This window comes from Larus michahellis, chromosome 4 (assembly GCF_964199755.1).
Source record: "Larus michahellis chromosome 4, bLarMic1.1, whole genome shotgun sequence".
Lineage (NCBI taxonomy): Eukaryota > Metazoa > Chordata > Aves > Charadriiformes > Laridae > Larus > Larus michahellis.
Genome location: NC_133899.1, coordinates 37,298,859 through 37,320,207, shown reverse-complemented (window position 1 = coordinate 37,320,207; position 21,349 = coordinate 37,298,859).

The following is a 21,349-nucleotide window of genomic DNA, read 5'->3' as shown; positions in this document are numbered from 1 at the left end:
AACCAGTAGATATGCTGGACCGACAAGTAAGTGTATTTACATGCTGCAGAGTAATATACATTCTAGATGAAAGGGTGTTGAGAGCAGAAGCAGATAGCCCTAGATCAACAAATGAGTTCCAGTCTCTATCCTTTCTATAGTACATAACATGAGCTCCCAGGGAATCAGAGGGTGAACACTGAGCATATCATAGATGTAAGGTATTCTGGTGGCATTGGTCATAGTTCAAAGAAGAGCCAGATGCTTGTCAGTCAATAGCCAAAGGGAACCACATGCCCTCTTTCCTGGAAACAGATAAGGTACTGCAATGGTAGCAGCTCAGTATGCAGAAGAAAATAAAGGAAGGGATTAAAAAAAAAAAAGGCAGTCTAAAACAAGTGGTAACATCACTTTTAATTTTTTTTTGTACTGACAGCTTTAAAAATCACTTAAAATCCACATAAAAGTACAGTATGTGGGATTCAAATAAACACAAATGGCCTACTAATGCACTAGCGTGTGTGTAATTATTTTAAAATCTGGTTGCACAACAATGAACTCTGCTTTTCATCTTAATCTCGTGGAGGAGAAGAGATTTCTGTGGTCTTGGTAAAATGTAATCCACGCCAGGCTTGGACTAGTCTGGCCACCCAGGTTTGCCTTTTCATATATCTGATAGATGTGTTTTGACAAGTTATATTAAGTACAAAGCAGGCCACCAGAGCAGCATGTGGAGTTGATATAGACAGAGACAGAAAGGCAAATAATAGTATGAACACACTTTTGTAGGCAATATTTGCCATAACTGAGTACCCCCCATACATCATATTACCACACTTCATGAAAAAAAAATAAAAGTCATGCAAGAAACGGGGCCTAAAAACTTTTGAAAGGCAATAGTTTATGCAGGATTTACAGCCTTTGCATCTTCCTTATCTAAGTCAGGTTTGCTTTCTTTTTTTCTTTTTTTTTTTTTTTAAGAACCAAGTTGTTAGTCTTGGTGTACCTTTTATTTTACACTGGTTTGATTAAGGGGAATGTTGGAACTTCCATTCCCACCCCATCCTTTCCCTTCTATTAATACCAGTGTTTGTTTCATTTAGTCACTCCTCTGAAAACTGGTGCAGAAACTTCATAAGGGGAAAAAAAATGCTGGCACATGCACACCTGAACTGATTGCCCTTTTCTTTCACAACCATCTTGAGTACATCACCGTCGTCCTCCAGAGCTCTCCTAAACAAGTTTTGGCAAAAGCAAAAACAAACACTATTTTACAACATCTTTGGATGCACTTCCAAAATGCAAAACTAATTAATCAGTAGTCTCTGAGAGACGCAGCTAAATGTGGCTGCCTCTTTGACACTGATCCCTGCTTTGATGTGAATATAGAAAGCATGTGAGCAAACCCCCTAAAAGAGGTAATGGGTTTCAATTATTTATTTGTTTGGAAGACGGGGGAGTAGAAGGTTAGCAATAAGTACATAGCTAATCCTGCTTAGGCCCTCCCAACAGCCAGGGTGTTTAACTCCCTGCTTTCCTAGGCTGTTTCTGTAGAGGATGCAGGAGGATGCCTTTCTTAGGCTGTCATTGTGCCAAGTTCTTTACAAAGCACAATATACTTAAAGGACATGTATACTGTCAAGCCTCACATAAAGACTGTTATTTTTAATTATTCATTATCAACACTAGAGAGCTACTAGCTCAACATATAGGCTTTTCCCCTTGCTGCATTTAACTGTCATTGGTTTTCAAGTCAAGAGTGTGTATTCTAAGCGTTAGCTAGTCATTAGCATCATATTCTCCAGACACAATATAATCATCCTAATAATTGATTGTAGTGAAGGTAGTCACTTGTATCCCACACAATTCTCAGCCATGAACTTTGTCCTCTGTAGTTTATTATGCACAGAGAAACATCTTGATGCTATAATCTATCTTCCTCGCAAATTTACATCAAAGGGCAACAAGCTACATATTGCTCCTTCAAAACATACCACTTGTATGATGCTGTAAAAGCACCTGCTTTTTCTGAAAAGCATATTATTAGTAAATGTGAAATTAAAAAACCCACTAAGTGAAAACCTTCCTCATGGAGACTGTGCGTGTATGGAGAGAGAAAGAACACATAGGATTTTGCTTTGGAAATAAAACCTCTTAAATTATAGTGGAAAGCCTTTTGTGTCACAAACAAAAGGAGTATATTGATAGCAGGCTGACTAAGAGAAGCTGCCTGTAGAAGTAAGAGAAATCTACAATACTTATGTGATAGATACTTTAGGTGAAATGCCTGCTTTCCTTGTTGACTGGACCAATTTAAAATCATTTCATATTCTTAAATCATTTATTAGTTGTACTGTTTTTCTCTCCCCTTTCACAGACACATCTAGTGCAATATATAGATGGTGAGACTTTGAAGTTTTCCGAATGTTTATTTATAAAAGTTTTAAATCTGATTTTGCCACACAAATTCACTAATCCTAAATATAATTCTTCAAAGGTGCAAATGAAAAGGAACAAAAAGAAGTCACTGAAATATTTATAAAGATGAGGAGGAAAAAAATACATGGTAAACAGCAGCTAATTGTAACTCCCTTCCCATCCTCTCCTGCAAGCCTCAAGCCCAAAACCAATCTGATAGTTCACCTCTGTAACACAAAATGGGAATCTTCTTGATACATTAGATCCAGGTACAGAATTCTTATGATTAGGCATTAATTTTCATATAATAAATCAATATCTTAAAAAGATGGGGACCTTACTCTCATTTGTACTATACAGGTACATTTTTCACCAACTTTTCAAGTAAGAAAAGGGACTGCCCTTTTTTCTGAAACAATTCACAAAAGTAAAACGATAGGTATGTGATCCTTTGAGGAGGAAGAAAGAACACACCATATTAAACAACAAATTGTTTAGAATTGAGTGTGTGTTTTTAATAAAAAGCCTTCAAAACCAAATATGATCCCGAAGAGCTTTTGACAGTGTTTTGGGGCCAGAGTAGCATCGTCTCACACAGGCAGTGTGATACGGTATTACGAAAGGAAAACCTTTCAGTAGTGGTGACAGAAGGTGACTAGTTTGTACACAGTCATCACATATTAAATGCTGGAGTGGAAGGTCCTCAAGTTGTGGGTTTCTTTTGTGTGAGAGAGTTTGACTTTGGGTTCTTTTTGGTTTTGCTTTTTCTAGTTGTAGAATGATTCAAGGTGAGAAGGACTCAGCTTATATGTCATTACCATCAATACAGATAAAGAAGTGAGGCTACAGACCAGTAGATGTGCAGTCACTACCGTTTTACAGAAAATCACCTCATCCATCCAACTACCAACTGGTTCACAATCCGTAATGCCTAGTGGAGTTGTAACCTCATCTGTTTATCCAAATACCCATATCGCTTGTCAGCACCTATGAGCAGCTTAACATAAAAGTCAGACAACGCAGTTGACTGGATTGGAAAGATCTCAGAGAGGAGAACTAGCTACTTGGAAATTAATCCAGCTCTTTTCTTATCAGAAGTCGGCATAAACTCTATGAAAATCTTCACCAATCACTTGGGTCTCATCATGCCAAAAGCTACAGGCAGAACGAAGAGGAGCTAATCAGCCACACTTGCCAGTTCAGTCTACTTCTGACAACAGGAACTCACTATAATGTGGTGGCCGTTGATGTATGAAAGCTGGTATAGCCATGGTTGAACCATGATAGTGAGATTAACAACTTTGCTATAAAATAGGAGACTGAAGTTAGGAAAATTGTTGAAGTTTTTTCTTACAGAATAGAAGGGAATGTGAAATACTGGTATGATCAAACGTATTCATTTACTATGTGTCTCATATTATATCCTCAACTGGTTACTCAAAGATCACTCCAGCTTTTGCACATGCACAAAGCCTTAGCAAGTTTATAAACTGTATAATTTCTGTCTTCTAAAGTAACCACTAGACACTCTTAACGCAGAAACCATTGCTTTCTCCCGAGGATACTCAGCAGTATCAGCTATTTTTTGAAGTTGTCATTCAAACCAGATGTCATTCAAACAAGACTATTCATAGCTATTTATAATCTGTTTTTCCAATAGTAATGACTAAATTTCTTTTTACTTTCTTCTTGCAGAAGGAGAAATGCTTCTAATAGCTAGATGTTACACAGAACAATAAGGCTTTAAAAGACAAGTGGGAAGCCTAGTGAACTCAATGAGTTGTAGCATTCTTTTTTACTACAGTTTTTGTGGTTGAAGGAGGGTGTAAGTCTTCTTATTAATAAAATATATACAAAGAAATGCTATGAAGTAGATTAGCACTTTGCAGATAAAGTAACATTGTGCCTGCTATGGGGTTAGTTTGCAGTATGGATCTTAAAACAGCGGGGTTAATATTCTGTCTGAGACATTCTAAAGCATTTTGTATTTTTCTGCTCATAACAAAATTTTTGGAAGTGTGATCAACTAACATTGTGCAAGAGCCTGGTATCCATCTCTATTTCATTAGCTCTTACTCAGCTAGATGGAATCTTTGACAGTTCTTTAGTCCTTGGTCACTGAAGACACCTATAAGACAGAGTCAATTTTCTAGACCTGACAGCAGAACTAACTTCTAAATCTTCTATATCCTTAGAGTCTCCTCTCTCCTGTGGGAGTTTCATATAAGAAAGTACATTACCGAATTCCATTTCAAGTAGCTCTTTTAATTCTTTTTCAGTGAACTTCTTGTCAACTTCATCAATTCACAGATCCATCCTTCTCATGCAAACCTAGAAAATGCATGGACATACATGGTGCAGCACATGCAGTACCCTGTGACAATGGCTGCGCTTCGTCAACTTGTAAGTGGGATATAATTTAGATCTGACAAATGATTAAGCATTAAGAAATTTGGCCTGTGTGGTCCAGCTGCTGGCCAAATTCAATTGCTTCTACTGGAGCTTGGTATGTGGAATATTTAGTAGTCTTCAGCACAAAAATTTTTGTTCAGCCAGGAAATGTAAATATTTTCTTATTCTTTACAAGAGGAAAAGGTCAAGTTTTAATAAATTGCCCATATCACATTCTTCAATATTAGAAATCTATCAAAAGCTCACATTTTTGTTATAAAAGGAGTATTCATTTATCCACAATAAATATATTTAGTAAGCGACTGTCTAGCATAATAATCCTCTTGCTTTTTACTTTTGTCACAGTGTATAGTGTTTCACAGTGTGAAGAGCAATAATGATCATGTGTTCATATGAGTAGATTCATTTTGGCAAGCCTTGTTAGTTGACAGGTATGTAATACACTTGCCTTGCGGCTTTGGGACCAGGTTTCAAATACAGCCTTCACTGAAGTGACTGAAAATCATTCAGATCTCATAACTGTATCAAGTGACAAGTAACGTGAATTCAGTCAGTATGTGTATGGGACCTGATGTACACTAGCCAGTCAAAAATGCTTCCCTTTATTCAGTTGCACTGCTATCTCTGACCATCACAAAGACGACACTTAAGGCAAGGGATTAAGGCCAGCAACACAAATCTATCTTTCTAAATATATTCATATCTTTCCAGCAAGACGTTTATGTGCCCAGCAGCTGTTTCCTTGGCTTTTGTACTCTGTGTCCACTAAAGGAACTCAAGTCCCTCACATATACAATAAGGGCACTGTACTAATTGGCAACATTAACTGCCAAAAGCAGCAATTCTATCAAGTTGATGTTGACTCAGACATGAACTTGTCCTGATTGGGTTACTCTTTAACGCTGCTGGACACCTCTCACTGATAACATTTTCACTGCTCACCAAAGAGTGCCAAATGTTGGCATCTCATTCATGCTTGTCATTGCCATGATATCACACTTTGTCCTCTAAGAAGAAACAAGATTTCACCAATAGTCCTTATTATATCACATACGAAGGACATGTCAGTCAGTCATCTGAAGTCATGGTCAGAGAAGGAAAATGGAAATTATATTCAACAGCCAATGGCCCTGCTGGCTCTTGATAAACTATTTAATTCATTTTTTTTATCCCAGCTTTATCCAATTAAAAAAAATAATAATAATCTTTAAATGCTTTCTGGGCACTTTGAGAGATACAGCTGGTTTAGAATGTTTTTATCCATGGGCACAATGTACAGCATATGCAAGTATTAAATGACTAGCAATTTTTTTTTTTATTTTAAGTAGCTCAAACCCCACTTTCTTCCCAAAAATGTTTTCATGTAAGTAATAACATATCATACAGATGGAAGGTATTCTAACTTTGATACACTTTGAAAAGAAACTCATAGTATTTTCACTTCCTAGCATAGTTAGGACAAATGGTTAGTAGCATGGATGGGGCATTTTGCTCCTATTTGTAACACGGCTGTACCAACAATGGCAGAGGAGACTCAAATGCATGGAGGGAGAGCTCTCGTTACACCAGCAAGGAAGAAGGAAGCTGTGGGCAGGCGACATGGGGGAATTTGGCTGTTCTGAGACTTGTATTCTCTCTCTTTCACTCCCTTACGTTAAAGTTTCCTTACTCAAATGGTATATTCCTTTTTTAACTCAGTGCTGTCCTCTGAGTTTTTCAAGCCTTTCTCAGCCCTGCCACTTCCATCTCTTCTGTATTTATTACACACATTATTTCCTTTTCTATTTTTTTTTTCCCCACCCATTCATCAGTTTACGTATTTACAAACTAAATCCTTCAAGCTGTTTTCTTCCCTTTCTGCACCCCCACTGTTCACTGAATCCCAAGGAAACATGGCTGAAGGGACCTTATGAGGTCAGAGACTCCATAGCTCTGCCCCAAGGCTTTCCACTTTATCTCGTATTATGTCAGTGCTGTCTTGCTGTTTGCAGCTCCTCCCAGTTCATTTTCATATCCTGATGGGTGTCAGCTACACACTGGAAGTAGCCATGACATTGGAGGGATGCTATTTTTATTCCCCCTTACCTTTCAGACAGCCTTCTCCACATTCAAAATCACAATTCCAGCTCTTCCTTGACACATGTAGTGAAGTTTCTTAATAAACAACTATATAATCAGTTTATAAAATAAGTCACCTAGTTTGATTACACTTGAGGATTACTAAGTTGTTGGGGTTGGTATCACTGTTAGTAACATGACTATCATACCCTTCGGACGAATACTAGATAAACCAGATTTTTTTCAGAGCAAGCTACACAGAAGAGGGAAAAACATGACTATCAAGTAAAAATACACTGTAGCACAGTCACCCACTTTCCATGCTGTGTCATTCTAGCCATTCTACAATTCTTAGTGTTGACAGCTTGAAGCACGTGAGAATTGTGTATGTTCATTGCTACCTGTAAAAAGTCTCTTTTCAATTACTTCTAATAGTCCTGTGTCTTTTTTGGTCTAAAATCACTGCAATGAGCATTACGGAATGGTCCTGTGTTTCCATAAGAGTCAGTAAAGTTAATGAATGCTTGCAAAATACTTTAGTCCAGAACCTCAATCAGCATAAGTCAGGGCAGCTCACTGAAAATCAGTAGCATTATTTACAATGGCTGATGATTTGTTTTTTTGTGTCAGTGTAACGATCTTGTCCTTTAAAGCCAACTACTATAGAAACAAAATATGAATTATATTCGTAGTAGAATGAATGGGAACACACCATCATTTTTAATGTTGAATTATAATTGAGTAGGCAGATGGAAATTATTAGGTATTCATGTGTCTCAGGTAAGCTGCACAGAAGTTTGGGTCCACGTTTCAACTGTGAAGGGTATGAATCTATAATTGGTATTGTTTCCATTGTATACAGAACTGTTCTTACACTGTTGGTGGCATCTGCCTTGAAGCTTCTTTATCAGGATTGTTCTGTGTAGCAGCTTGCCCGTAAAAGATCCTCTACTTACAAGTTTGAGCTGTACAACTCTACTACATAATTCGAAAACTACTTTGTAGAGCAATTAATTTGGCTAAATGTCTTGTGAGCTATCTTTAAAAGTTCAACATACGTTCAAATGTTAGAACAAATATACTGCAACTTGTCATGGCATCTGCATTAGTAAACAAGGTGTTGGAAAGAGGCCTTTGATTGTGATGGTGGGTGGAATCTAGGAAAAGGTGAAAAGAATATGTAACTTGGGGCATTTTCTTTGTTCTTTATCTTTTGCAGATTTCACACCTCTGATAAGATAAATCAATAATTAGAATAATTGTACAGCTCGAGCGTAGATTTATACATGAAAGTTTCCCAAAGATTTAATGTCCATTTTTTTAATTACCAGAAGTCAATTTCAATAACAGGCCACTTAAAAAAAATGGCTACCACTTAAATCAAGAATCAATTAGAAGCATTAGTAAAAAAAGCCCTGTTAACTTCCATTAGACCCTAAATGAGCTTTTTAATCTCCATTAACCATGCAGTTGTTAATCATTGTTTTTATCAAGATTATCAAAAACAGGGACCTTAATTTCTCTCAAATAAATTAAAAATTCCCTTTGTTAACAAACTACAAGCAAAACTGACCCTCCAAATGAGGAAGGGAATGGAATTCATGTGTTCAGTCACTTCTTGTTCATAGACTGAGGGAAACACTGGTGGAAACCAGAGTAAGCTAATTGCTAATTAGGGTAACATCGTCTTCTGTGATGAAGACTCAAATCGCAAAGGTATTCAAAACATCCTGACTCAAGGTTGGGGCATAAGGAATGTAAAAAAAATCACCCTACAGTTTTGTAGGAATATTTTTATTTTTCATAAGAGATAGCTAAAGCATTGGGAAGTGCATGGTGCCTTCCCAATTCTGCGCTGTGCTCTTTCTTGAAATAATGGATCTGTGAACTCATCAGAGACAGCTTGCACTGGCTGTCATACACTGGTCACTGCCCACAGACTTCAGAAGTGGGGAGAAGGTTGCTGAATTTTTAGGCAGGTTAAGAAACCCTCCCAAAACCTTCCTCTTTTGGGACTGATGTCACCTATCCTAATCCTATTTTCTTTTAAGTCCTCCTATTTGTGGTTGGCACTATTTGCATCAAAAATATAAAACTGTGATGGGTATAGCAGGCAAGATTAAAGATTAAACCTTTTTTAACATTTCTTGCATTCATTTTCTGTCTCTGTGATAGATCTGTGTCACCCACTGTGACATCGGCAGGCTGAGAAGTAGGTAGGTGGGAATGAAAATACCTTGTGGGATTTGTGGGCTCGGGCAGCGCAAAGGGTCATAGCGCTGCTCTGTGTTAAGATTCTATGGAGAAAACAATTCAAATGTCAGCTTAATGCCCAGTCTTTCACAATACTCACCCAAGCCTGGCCTTTAAAGCTCCCCCACCCCTAATTACTGCCTGCAGCAGGTTCACAACAAAATAACTATTTAGCCCAGACGTGAAAATTTCAGCTTTAAAAAGCAGAAGTGGAAAATGTGAACCTTCCCTCTGGATCAAATGTTCATACACTCATGAAAACATCAGGCATTTTCTTCTTGCTTGGCTTACAAATATTCTCTCTCACACACACAAAAGAACGGGTACATTGCACAACTGCATCGTAGGGAGCCTGGGGGCAGCAGTGCCATGCATTCAAGAATTACCTAGGGGCTCTTCAAGACAGGCCACTGGAGGCGGAGGTGACACAACGAATTCGGAGAAAGTGGAGGAGTGCTGGCTGAATTGATTCTTATGCATTCTCTGTATTTAGCAATACCCACATATTGGCATTGACATGAGTTTCAGAGGCAGAAGGGTTGAGATGCAACATGGCATTCATAATGAAGGCTGATAGAAGCAAAATGGGAACAATACTAAATGGGACATCATTAAATATTATTATGAGATAAAGTTAAACTTGCTTAAGAGGAAAAAATCTCCTACAAGCTGTATTTCAAAGACTGACATTTCATTGCTTGGCACATTCCAGCAACAACTGAGAACTGAACGAAGCGACTGCAGTCTAAGAAGACCAGGCAGCAGAATATTACACTTCAGTTTTTAATGCATGAATGAATTTAGTGTGTGCTGAAGGGAGGAGCTGATAAAGCAAGCAGGTGCTCTGCAACCTTCAGTCAAACACAGTCTGTCTCTGAACTGCCAGAGACCTTCTCAGCTGCTCCTGGTCCCTTCTGTAAGGAACGTGGGTATGTGTAGCTCTGTGCAGGAAGGACCAGCTTATTTCTCTGGGGTGCTAACTCTAGACAGAACAGAGATCTTCACCTAAGAAATGAAAGCTCATAACACCAATAATCTAAGTCATCTAGACGCTATTGTAATTCATTTTTTTTTTTATGAGATCATAAAAGACTTTCAGGCTTAATCTTTCAGCCACAGCGAAGAGTGGATGGCAAGGGGGGAGGTTTTGCTAAATATAGCAAAACAAATACAATTTCACTCTCCTGAGGGAATAGGAAATTATGAAAATCCCTGCAAAGACTCCACATTCTCCATAGGGTAGGCAATGCAGCAGTTTTGGAGCACAGATATGTTGGTGTAAGTATTGCTATGCAAGTACTAAGCTATTCAGGGACTAACCCCAAACCTAGAGCTGATTTGCAACACAACACTAGAACTACCCACTGCCTATGCTTATTCAAATGCAGTCTATTTGAACTACAAAGTCTTCCTTAACTTCCCCCCAATCTCTTACTACTGCAAACTCTATCACCGTCTAATACCTGAAGCCCCCTCTGACCAGCCCCTTCCTTCCCTTCTGTGATCTATCGCTGTTAAAACCTCTGGTTAAGTTTTTCCAGGTTTGGGCAGTTGGTCTTTCAGCCATCCTTGTTCACGTAAGGTTTCAAATAGCAGCTATATCTCAAGGTAGAGAGCGTGTCTATGAATATGGTATTCTCAAAATACTGTTCAAGGCTTTGCTGAGATAATAGTGGTCCTTCATTAAGGTGTGCTATGCTTTTGTAATAGTAGGGCCCTCTTAACTTACTCCAGCTTGACGCAGCTGTTTGTGGTTCAGATTTAGCTGCTCCTAGGAAAACAGCTAAGAAGAAGCCCCCTTCAGTAGCCTGAAGGGTGGAAAAAGCGCTTACATATCACCGCTTCTTTTTGATATGCCTTGTTGGTGTTATTTGCCACACCCTGCTATGTTGTGATGTTCTGTTGTGATTGTTTGGCTTCTGCAAGCTGGGTGTTACCAAGCATATTCAGCATTCCCTGTTCTAACTGAGTTCATTGTGATTTAAATGCCAATATAATGAGTTCTGTATGAAACAGAGGGAGCCTGGTACCTGGGTAATCCTGTACCAGCAAGGTGCTAGGATCTCTCTTCCTCTTCTATATCTGCCTTTCATTAGCCTAAATAGAAGCAAGCTTTATGCCACTTCTTTTCAGTAGCAGGGCGACCTATTTAGTTTTCTACTGAGGGCAACCGAGAGTGTTCAGCTGTTTGCTAACTGTCCATTAATATTCAGGCAAGATGCCACGCTATCTCACAGAGACGTTGCCAGTTTGGAGTAGGACACTGTTCAGTCTAATGTGGTAGCAGTTTTCTGTGCTCCGTTCTTCAAAGTGGTTCAGTTCACTCTTACCTTGCGCTCAACTGCAGCCATTTGTGCTTGTGCAAAAAGTGTGGGTGGGGGCAAAATGCTACCTGGTTGGGATGGTACAAATTCACACAAACTTTCTGCTGAGGTAAACAAATGCGCAAACAAAGAGGCAAAAGTAAATAGATCCTTACATCTTTCTGGGGAAAGGCCCTGGGAAACTAAAACCAGGGGAGCCATCCAGAGAAAGCTATTGGCCCTGAGAAAGGCTGGTATTGAGTTTTTCAGCTCTGTCTCCAGAAATCTTTTGGAAGCAATATCTGAAAATGAGGCTGTTCATATAAAACGTCAGAAAATCAGAGTTATGATGTTGTGGAAACAAAATGGGGGGCTTTATTGCAAACCTCTGTTCTCGGTGCGCTAGTGCCAAGAAAATAACTACTCATATAGGTCCGATTGAATTGTTTTCTTTTTACACTTGTATTGCATTTTGTTCCTTACAGAGCTCAGTCTTCTATGACTTTCTACAATTTACCTGAAACATATCTGAGTTTCCCTGTTAGTTAGCTTGACTCTGTCCTTCGATGTGCAGTATTTGCACTGACTGCAGTATGCATTCAGCGTGGGTGAATTGTCCAAATAGGCAACTGCACCTAAGTTGCATGCCAAATACAGCCTAACATAAAAAGGCAATTATTCCCAGTTTTCTAATACCCTGATTTTACGGTGCCAAAGGTAATGAAGTGGTGCAGCCCAGCTGGCTGGTTTGGGTGAGTAAGGTCTTGTATTTGGAAAGTACCAACTTTTCAGTCTCCTTATGAACAGTGGTTCCTAGGCGTTTACCTGCCATGACAGCTGCTTGAAATGTTAGATTCAACTTTTTCTTCAATGAAATCTTCCACAGATTTTTCACTCTGTATTTTCCTCTTTTTTTAAGAAAAAATCTCAAATCAAAGTAAATTATTTTCATTTTAATCTCAAACAAAATATATTTTAAAAGTCCTTCTTCCCTGCCCCTTCTCTCTTCTGCTTTGGAGAAAAAAAGTAAGAAAATAAAATTGTATCTAAAAAGGAGACATGATTGAAAAGTCACTTTAGGAAACAGTCTTTACCCACTTGCCAAAGATCACTTTCGATAAACTGCAAACTTTTTAAAAGGAAACTATGGTGACCACTTATTTTTTCACTAAGAAACAAAAGAAAACTCTTTTACCTCCAGCTCCAGCACTGGACTGTGCCAAAACCATTTAGCCCACTAACAGCTTCAGCAATTCACCCTGGGTTTTCTCTTTGCTGAGGGGAATTTTCTTTCTCATTCATCAATTATTTCCTATTTTCCTGCAGGAATAAAAACGTCAAATGCATTTTAAAACAAAAACATCAGACATTCTTGCTTAGGCTGACCTTTGACAAGCAATATGTTTGTTCTGTTTTTTTGTGAGACAAAGTTAGAGAGAAGTGGGTACTTGACTAGGGCTTATGTAAATGCCTGGTGAAGTCAAACAGCAGTGTTCTAGCACACTTGCACTTATCCAAACCTCTTATGCTCTGCAAAATAAAAATACAGATAGTGAAAACCAATCTTAATATACAAAAGGAAGAATTCACTTTCTGTGCTCAAGATACATTGAAATGATGAGAAAGACACCTCCAGACACCTTCTTCACCTTTCGTACCTGCCCCTCTAAAACAGCCTTTACTGAATCAATGGTCTCTACATAGCTGCCGCACGCTTTGAATGACAGAAGTACAATGTCTTATAAAGTTATAATCAGGCTAGATCTCACTAATCTGGGTTATAGCTCAACTGTGAAGGCTCTTTTGAGTAAAATCATTTCTTTATTAATGAGATTCAGCCCAATCTCACTGATAAAAATTACTTTAAAAGATGTCCCTTTGCTGCTATTCAAATGAATGGGAGAAAACGGTGGGTGTTTTAAGAGCTGTCTTCCTGTCATATCAGGATGGATCTCATTAGTGAAGGGAATGATTTTACCAGGAAAAAGCTTCTACAATGAGAAAACATAACCTACCATAGATGAGCAAAATCCAAGTCAATTAGGCTAAAAAAAAAAAAGCCCACCCTTAAAAAATCATCTCACTGCTCTCATTCATTTTAATAACAGGAGAAAGGACATTTCCCTCTCAAAAAAAAAAAAGTGTTCTTTTTTAAGTTGAACTGGACTGGATCTCATTAATATAGGAACTATTTTACTTAAAAGAGATTCCAGTATTAATCTACTGTTCAACCTAGATTAATCAAATCAAACATGATTGGGGCGGAGGGGGAAGGAATAACTCAAAAGTGTTATATCTGTTCCTAAAGCATTACATTTGATTAAATAGGCAAGAGGGGATTATAATCCATCATTACATTTAATGTAGCTGGGATACATTTGCCCAGGTAAACCTATAAACCTCCACTAGATGCGGTCAACTGCAAGTGATGGACAAAAAGGCAATTCAAACAGTTTACATGCACTGAGGACCCCCCCTGATCCTACAGTAGCCTCATTGTAATTAGCCCTTATCGTTTTCCTTGGAAGATCAGCGGGGAGGGCTAGAAGAGCCATAGACTTCTTAGCCGTTCTTGTTTCCTGTTACTGTCAAAAGAAAGACAGTTTCAGCTGGTTCCTGGACCGGAGTCGATGTGGGAGTCTGTGCTTTTTCTCTTTCACTGTCACTCTTTATTGGGTTGTGAGACTCTTAAGAGCTAAAATCTTGTAATCAGATCTCTCAATTAGTATTACTCTGAATGCAAAAGACAGCATTGGTAAGGAAAGGTCATACGATGAAGGGGTGGACGTGGGGATCGTCATCTGTAAAGCACTCCCAGAAAAGAGGAGAGGTTGAGAGGGTGTGCTGCAGACGCACAGTGTGGAGACATGGCCGGACAGGAGCAGGAGCCTGGAGAAAACCTCACACCCAGTTCATGAAATTACCCAAGCCTGGCAATACGTATTTGAACAGAAACTAAGCATAAGAGTCCATGTGTCTTTCATGGACTGTAATTGTTATTGCAGTATTGAAAAGACGACAACAATTGTGACTGCAAGATCACAATTACAGACTTGTACAATGTCTCTCGTTTCCTACCACAGAATTTTTCTAATATTTTGATGCCTTTATTCTTCTTTCATAGCTCTCTTCCATGAAGCAATATAGCCAGCTGCAGATACTTATCCAAGCTGCAAACACAAACCTAGGCAGGAATCATCTTTTGATTTAAATAGCCCTAAATTAATTTGAATCACTGTAAGACTACACACACCTGTGCCTACGGATGCCTTTTGCTGTGTTCTGGCCCTGGAACTTTTGCAGTGATTTCTCAATGATTCAGTGCAGCAGCAGCTGCAAACAGAGATCTGGAAAGCTCAGTATGTGAGTGTGTTCACCAGAACCCATTTTGGGAGAGAAGGTGTTTTAGGATTAAATTTCCGATTATCACTACATAGCAAATATTTATGTAATTGACATTCATGTTATTTTCAGCATGCTTAAAATAATTCCCGATCAGATTACTGAACGTACTTGGAATTGAGTACAAGCTAATTGCAAGGAAAGAAAGAAAGTGGAAAAAATAGATTTTGTGTAAGGCATGTTTTAATTTTTTCCATTCAGAAAGACTGCCAGATTCTTTGGCATATCCACAGGCTGCAGTTTCAGGACACTTTAACATATATACACTGCTCATTTACGGTCACAAATGACCTCTGTAACATATTTTACAATAGTTAAGGTTACATTTATTACAACTCTTTCATATAGAAACACACATGCAGGCACACACAAACACACGTGCTCACATGTGAAAATCCATAGTGACCTTCTTCTTGTGTTAAAACACTTAGAGGTGGGATGGCCTTCTATCATTCACATTTTGATATATTCTGAACATGTTAAAACAAATCTGTCCATGTCAAAAAAGTGCAAGCCATGGACTTCATCTTTCCAGATGAGAAAGCTGCTCTGAGGACTGATTGCAGCTATCTGAAATAAAAACACTGTAGGTGTATCCCACATTAAATGTTCAGCTTGAAGCTAGTAGTTAAGCATGTCACATTATTACATGCATAATAATATGATGAGCTGAAATGACAGAATACCAGCTTCCCACCAAAAATTAAAGCAACAAACACTAATTTCTTCCAAGGACAGCAACTATCACTTTGCACAGTGGCTTTGGGAAGTGAAAGCATGTGGTACACTGGCAAAATGACATACCAATGAAAATATATGAGAACCCAGCTGGCTGGGGAATGGAGCTGATTCTCTGGTGTTCTCAAGCGCTACCAGAGCAAGCAAGTTATCTGAAACACCACATCATGGTTAAGGAAGTTTTAAATAGTGCAGCAAATATAAAGTGTAAGTAAGGATGGCAAAGTCTGTTTTAAAAAGTTAGTTTCATCTCCTTTCACTGAAATTGAATTTAATGCATGCTTTAATGGGTCTTGATATTTACTAAAGAACAACCAGATATGTTCGATGCATTAGAAAATGACCATTTTGGGAATCTTGACATCCATTCCTTCCATCACAGAGTTTGGATCTTTTTCACACTCACCAGTAAGACCTCACGAGGTTTATCAAGATGCACTTTAATGAGGTTAATATTTTATTTATTTTACATAAACTTGCACTAGTACCTAGTTGAAGTACTTAACGCTGATTTGCAAGGGTGAATCTTAGATATTATATTCCTGTGAGGTTGCTCTTTGGACTTAATCCTGTGGCTACTAGAGGGAATACTTTCAGGAAAAGAACTGCTTTCCAGAAAAGGATAGAGAATACTCCAGGGCCATTGAAATCTGAGTAAAAGAGGGTAGCAAAATGTTTTCTGTATTTCTAAGAGACTTCTGATACACATTAGCTTCTGAGGTGGTGTTCCCTGTTGTCTATGTGTATCCATCGCTTGTGCAAGTAGATAGCTATTGTTATAAAATAATGTATTGTATGATGGATAGGTCAAATAGAAATGAAAAAGCACTCTCGTACTTTGCTCATTAGTGTTTTATTTTACTTACAGCAAACTTAATAAACCAAATGCCATTCTATGTCTCGTGTTTTTGCAACAACTAAAACACACTGTAACCAAAATTCAACCAGAAGATCAAGCGGACAGCCCACATGCCACTTTAGTACTCTCAGAAAAGTCCCCTTCCAGATGCCAAACTGCTTTGCTCTCTGCTGTGGCCCCCGAGGTCACCAGGATCCCATTTTCATTTCGTACATCCCTGATTTAAAGCACTGAAAAACTGACATGTCTGGTTTCTGGCAAACCACAGGGAAAAGAAAGTTCCAACCTCAAGCATTTCCTTGGAAAATACTATGCCAAAGATCAGTCTCTGACAGCAGCAGCACTGCAGCTTTTGCTGTTTTTCCCTGGCAAAGAAGTGGTGTCGTAGCAGAATTCTGCACTATTGAGAAAGTTATGGGCTACAGGGCTCACCCTGGCTGTATTTGTATCGCTCTTGGGTCACTCACAGATGTTTGCCCAAGTGAGGGTTGCCCAGCCTGCGGCATTGCGTATACTATTGCTTGTACCTGCTGCACAACCGAGCCACCCTACAGGTAAGCGCAGGGTGAAGTGGCACGCTGATGGGGTGCTTTCTAGCACAATGCCACTTCTTAAGACCTGGCAACGTTCCTCTACCACTCCATCTTGTGACACTGTTTTCTCCTGCTCTTTCTCCTTTTCTATTCAGAGCAGCCACAGTCTCCATGGAGGCTTCTCTGCAAAGCACCTTCTTGAACATTTCATGCCCTAGGACAGGAGTTGCTTTCCTTCTCTAATGGGAAGAGTTGTCGTGAACACTTTGGTAGTCTCCGGCCATGCAAGACAAGGTGTGTGAGAGCACAGTTTGTCCAGAATACACTTGACAGCAACACGGACACCAGTGCAAGGTCAGGAGCTTCCAGCATTCCCTTGCTCCCTGTTGTGCACTAAGGGGGTACTCCAGAGGGATTGCCGAGGGGAAAACAGCTTGACTGTTTGGTAAGCTGGTCTCACAGCTGCTGCCAGAGGAACTGTAAAGAGAGAAATGGGCAGAGCCATTTTATCCTCACTGGCTCATACATCGATTTGTGGCTTCCCAGATGGGTTGCTACATTCTGCACTAGTTTTCAACTTCTAGGAGCTCTCTAGATACAGCTCTCCGTGCACACCTCTCTGCAGTAGACTCATTTTTAATGTAATCAGGGCAAGGGTAACTGCAGTGAAGTTCACACATAACAGAAATGCCTGCACCTATACTAAATGCAAGTGAAAAAAAATAGCTTGATGAGGGCTGCTATCCAAACCAACAATAGTTGTCCGTGCTCAAGCAAGGCTTGCAAATCAGGAACGTTTCTTCTTGTTTCAGCTTTGTTTTATCTTAAAATATAAATTATTCTTCATCTTGATGCATCAGGCTCAGTCTGAGATTTCTGCCTGGACTGTTCTAGCTGTCTTCTTGAACTTCTGCAGGTGTTTTGTTAACCATGCAGACCTGCAGGGCTGAAGATAGGAAAGATCCAACCACTTAAGTCTTTCTCTGTATGTAAATAAACCGGATTTACCTTCTTCCTCCTATCCCTACTGATTTTCAACGTCTGGAGCCTCCATTAAATGTCTCATCATTTCCATATGGATGATATTATGCAGAATTGAGTTCAGTACTGAAAAATTAAACTGTCACAGAGAAAAGACGAAATTGTGAGAGAGGAAAAAAAAACAAACCCAGGGCTATAAACGATGATGGTCTCTGGTCTCAAACATAGTGATAAAAGGGCAATTTCTTTTCCCTTCCTCGGGATATGAGAACATTACTTCTATTCAGGTATTCAGCGCATGTAGCAATCCAAATTAAGGAGCTGAGCAGGCGATTCCTGCCCTCACTGACTCCAACATAAGTCCAGATTTGTGTCCTGGAAGGGACTGCTCCGAGTTTGTGCTGGGAAAACTAAGAATAGAGTTTGAACCACTGCCATAAGAAGCAGCAAAAAACCAAACAGAACATTATTAAAATGTCAGAGTTCATTTCTGGTCTTAATAGCTATGTACAGCACCCCTGCTCCTTCGCGAAAAGGAGCTGGAAGGTCACTGTCATTTCTGTTCTTGAAGACATGTGTCACTCATTTCCAGCCTCTTCTGATATTTGACAGTATGGACCTGCCTGGAGCACAGCAAGAATAAAGGATGACACAGCTCACTGAGCAAAATTTCATTAACAATTTTCCTCCTACTCAAATAAGAGCTCACCCCGACCCTAAAATGTAGAGTTTGCTACAGAAGAGGCACTTGTGAGGGCTTGAGTTAATGTAATCCAGTCTTTGACAAAGCCAGGTCTCTGTCTTGGAGAAATGCTTGAATTGATAACAATCTTTGATAAAATGCTGCACAATCTGTAAGAGAGAAATGGGCCGCTTCAGCAGAGGAGGTCACTTTTTTTCATTGTCTAGTCTGATCTGAGTTTATTGCACCAAGTGAAACTAAAAACATGGATTCTCAGTGAAAACCACTACCTGTCTATCAGCTCTATTTGTGTCTTCATACTCATGGCGTAATTAATAGTTTACTCATAATTTGCAGATTAGATGCTATATTTCATTGCAGAAAACCAGGAAATTCCATTAACAGTTTAATTACTAGCTTGCCCAGGATGTTCTGTGTCGCAGTAAAACACTGATACTTTTCACTTTACTGCAATATGACCTCTACAAATGCTACAGTCGGGACCTGGTGTAGCACAGGCTACAGATTCTGCCTCGTGACAAGCAATGTTGCTCAAGTCAAGCAGCTTCTAGATTCATCAAAATGTTTTCTATTTTAAGAACAACTATATAGGCCTGTATATATAGCCTAATGTATTACGTGTTATCGTAACACATGATATGATAATTGAGGTTTTGCATTCTTATTGAAGACAGAACGTGAAGTTTCAATTGGGTGAAATCATGCCAGTTGCCCGAAAACATAAAAGTTAGTTTGAAACAAATCTCCCATCCTTAACATTTCCACATTTGGGGGAATTTTGGATTTGAACTGGTTGCAAAGGTAATGTCTTCTATTCCACCTGCCCAGGCACAAATTGACATGATCTAAAAACAATGATGTGACAAAGAATGTTGTACCAGAAGACACTGCTGTTCTGTAGAGTAAAGCAAATCCAGAAAGAGAGAGTCCTGTCACAGTAACTTTAGAATTTACACTCTGGTCTGTAAAAAAAATATTCATTTTCTGTGTTGCTCTAACCTGTCCAATAGAAACACTTGGGGCAGGAAGGGGTGATACCAGACATTTGTGTAGAGAAAAAGAAAGAGAAAGCTTAATATGACTGTAATATTTAGTTTAAATTTAAAATACAGTCTAAAAACAATTGTGGTGTGGGAGTATGGTCATTTTAAGTAAGCAACATCGTCTGTTGTTCTCATTTGTAATGTTCCTAGAAACAGAGAGGAGAGAGCTGTGACTGATAAATAATCAATATCTGCAAGACCATATAAATAAAGCAGAATATTAAGATGAAAGAACTCAAGAATCAAAAGAGATTTTGAGACAATTCCCAAAGAATTAGATATTTCCTTTGTGGACAGACCTTTTTTAAAAAATCCATCATCCCCTTTCTAAGCAATACTTAGTAAGAACTGCTCGAGCAGCAAGCAACTGAAAGAATCTGACACGAGCTTTAGTTTTTCTTATTATTATTTCTGAATATTGGAGAGTGGGGATATTAATTTAATTTTAAATTTCTATCCTTCCAGTGAAGAATATATTAATGCAGACAGCTGCATCAGAGTCTTAAAGTATGAGATAAGGCTGTATGGGGGAGACCTGTTCAATGTGGGCGACCTGTCTCCCAAATTCAGTTCTCATACTTCATCTTTTAATGTATTCACAACGCCTTTGCAATTCACACCCTCTGATCTTCTCTTGTATAAATCATATTGGCCCTGCTTATTCCTCTGGTAGCTTCCTACTGGTACCTGCTATGAGGTACCCAGAAATGAGGCAGCAGTGCATCTTCCCATTTTGTCACCTCGACACACTTGCACTTTGGATTAAAACATAGCTTTAGGAGTGCAAAAGCCAACAGCTGAGGGGCTTACATCTTTCTTACCCCCAGTAAATAAAGCTTAGGGAAGCTTTGAACTCCAGAGAGACAGGCAAAGAATGTAGAGGAACGCTTCACATTATGAGAAACAGATCTCTGAAAAGTTACAAAAATTGTATCCATATAGCTACATCAGGTCTCTTTTTTTCCTTAAACGATATTTTATAGAGAATATCGAATTCTTCAGTTTCCCTTCATTTTTAACTGAAATGGCTACAGTGTTAAAAAAAAAAAAAGGTCAAATATTTTCAATCAATCAGGCTTATTTTGGTATTTAAAGATAGAAAGGAAGCATTTATAGTTTCTTTCACTTAGCCTAAAAAGTTAAATCTCCAGCTCTGAATATGGGTAAAATTCTCCACAATTTAAGGTAACTACAGCGGCGTTCCTCTGCCTACTCGTCATTTACTCTTTATTTCTGACCAGAAGGCTCATGATCAACATCTCAGAGTCTGTCTACAGTCTCCAGTATAGATTTAGTGCTCCATCACAGCCTGTAACTGCAATGTCCATAGCATTTAGTGAGGCTGTTAAACTATAGAACCAGCGCTTAATTGTGTTAGCCAGCAAATGGGACATCTTTGGAAGAGGGACTGAGAAAATGCACCGACTGACAAAGAATTTGGATCCAGAACACTCCTATAGGACTCCATGCCTCCCATACTGTCCTCTGTGTTTTCTTTCCTATTTACTGTGCTTTTTTAAGCTTATTGTTTACCTGGGAAGAAAATTCAGTCAGAACCACGAAATACAAGTAATCATCAATGTTTGCCAATAACCAAAGGATAGTAAATAAGGTATTAGCCACAGAACATCAGCTACTAAATGCCTGGAGAGTGGCCAGTCTGGCTG